Genomic DNA, 2,467 nt, shown 5'->3' with positions numbered 1-2,467 from the left:
TTTTTTTCTATCACCTAATTTTACGTACTCGTATGCTACACGCTACACTATTCATTCCACAACTGACCGTTGTTATCTGAGGTAATCTGTTAACAGATTATTAGCTACAAATATAGTATTACGGGTAAAAATGAATTAAGAGCCATCAAATCCGCCTATTCCACCTATCCCTACAGCGATATCCCCCCCAGTGGGGATATGTGGAATATTTTTCCATCTATTTCTACTGGTAGTGATACATGGAATCAAGTCGTCCATCTATCCCCCCTATTTTTGAATGGTAGGGCCAGATGGAATTTATTACGCTTTTCCCAACTACTTTCCCCCCTGGTAGAAATAGGTGGATTTTTTTCCACGTGTACCTGTTGATTTCCTCCCTGGTGGGGATAAGTAACTTTTTTTCCACTTTAACCTCTTTTTTCCTCCCCAGGTGGGGACAGGTGGATTTTATGTTACCTATCCCTACTGCCTTTTTGTTTGGTAGGGATATATGGAATCTCTTCCACTCGTCCCTGCTACCTTGCTGTTTGGTAGGGATATATGGAATTTTTTCCACTCGTCCCTGCCACCTTGCTGTTTGGTAGGGATATATGGAATTTCTTCCACTCGTCCCTGCTACCTTGCTGTTTGGTAGGGCTATATGGAATTTCTTCCATTCGTCCCTGCTACCTTGCTGTTTAGTAGGGATATATGGAAATTCTTCCAGTCATCCCGTCCCTGCTACCTAGTAGGGATATATATGGAATTTCATCCACTCGCCCTGCTACCTAGCTGTTTAAGGCCTGCGCAAACCGGCGGACCGCAGCGCAGATCACCCAGGAGGATTAACGTGCTCCTCGATGCCGCGGAGCAACAATCCTCCGTGATGCTCCGAGATGCTCCATGTCTCAGAGCATTCAAATTTATACCTGAATGAAATTGAAATAGGGAAGAATACACATTGATAAATTTAAACTGATCTGCGCTGCGCTCCGCCGGTTTGCACAGGCGTTTAGTAGATATATAATATGGACTTATTCCACCCGCCCCTGCACCTTTTCATATATATGTTCAGATAGCCTCGTCACAATTTTTTTGGCCAGTCTTTCCAATGTAATTAGGTAAAGATGATTGGAGAAAACTTCCATGTATCCCTATCAAAATACAATCAGGTAAAGATGATTGGAAAAGTTTCCATGTATTTCAACCAAAATACAATCAGGTTAAGATGATTGGAAAAGTTTCCATGTATCCCTACCAAAATATAATCAGGTTAAGATGATTGGAAAAGTTTCCATGTATCCCTACCAAATAGCGAGGTTGTAGGGATAAGTGAAAAAAAATCCACCTATCCCCACCGGGGGGGAAACCAATGGGTATACATAGAAATAATTCCACCTGTCCCCCCCAGGGGGGGAAACAGTAGGGACGGGAGGATAAAAATCCATTTATCCCTACCAGGGGGAAAATGGTAGGGATATGCGGAAAAAAATCCATTTGGCATCAATTAGTAGGGATAGATGGAAAAGTATCCCTACTAGTAGAAATAGATGGAAAAATATTCCACATATCCCCACTGGGGGGGATATCGCGGTAGGGATAGGTGGAATAGGCGATCAAATCTCACATTGACTGTATATACGATTATTTGTAATTGTTTTAAAAGCTTTGTTTTTAATAAACTTCAAAATTGATGAGGTTCGGTGGTTTTTTTTTTATTTTATATCAGGCAACAATGTCCATATTATAAATATCTTATAGAATAACATACCTACATAAGTACATACTCGTAGGTATTATGTTTTTCTCGGGTTTTCAAAGACAGCTGGACCAATTAGGATATTTTTAAACCACTATACTTACTATGTCAAACGGATCTTATTTTTTTACCTAGGTATATGGGCAATATGCGGGCTCCATTTAAATCAACTAATTATTTATCGAACGAGCGAGCGAAGCGAACGAAGTTCTTACATTCGACTTGGGACACGCGGCTGGCTAGGGGCACGTCCCGGCATTTCGATGTTTTTAAGCTGAACTATCAGAGGCTAGTTTGATACTCAAGAACTTAAGTAAATTTCTAATCTGTTGTGTTGTGTTGTTCTAATTTAAATGAAATTGGGTAAACGTGTAGTTGAGGGCATTATATTTTAGTCATTAAATTATGAGCAGGCACGATCAATGGGTTATTGAGCTAGAAGAGCTTAGAAGGCTAAAAATCTGTTTGTGAGGGGTCTTGCTATTCTGGTCATCTTTTTGCAAGAAAGTATCGTCGAGTTTGGTATCAAATGAAAGTGCTCGGCTTGCACTTTTATAATATCGTTTTTAAAATTACCATTTTGAAATAATTAGCAAGATAAAAATAAAAATAATATAGGAATTTAACATTTGACAGGAAATATTTCGGCTTACCACAGATACAGTATCAGTTAAGGGTTCCACAGACCTTGTAATATATCCACGCGATTTTAGATCCATTGCCGCCTAT

Source organism: Cydia splendana, chromosome 6 (genome assembly GCF_910591565.1).
Source record: "Cydia splendana chromosome 6, ilCydSple1.2, whole genome shotgun sequence".
In the NCBI taxonomy this organism is placed as follows: domain Eukaryota; kingdom Metazoa; phylum Arthropoda; class Insecta; order Lepidoptera; family Tortricidae; genus Cydia; species Cydia splendana.
Note: the sequence above shows the minus strand (reverse complement) of the source record.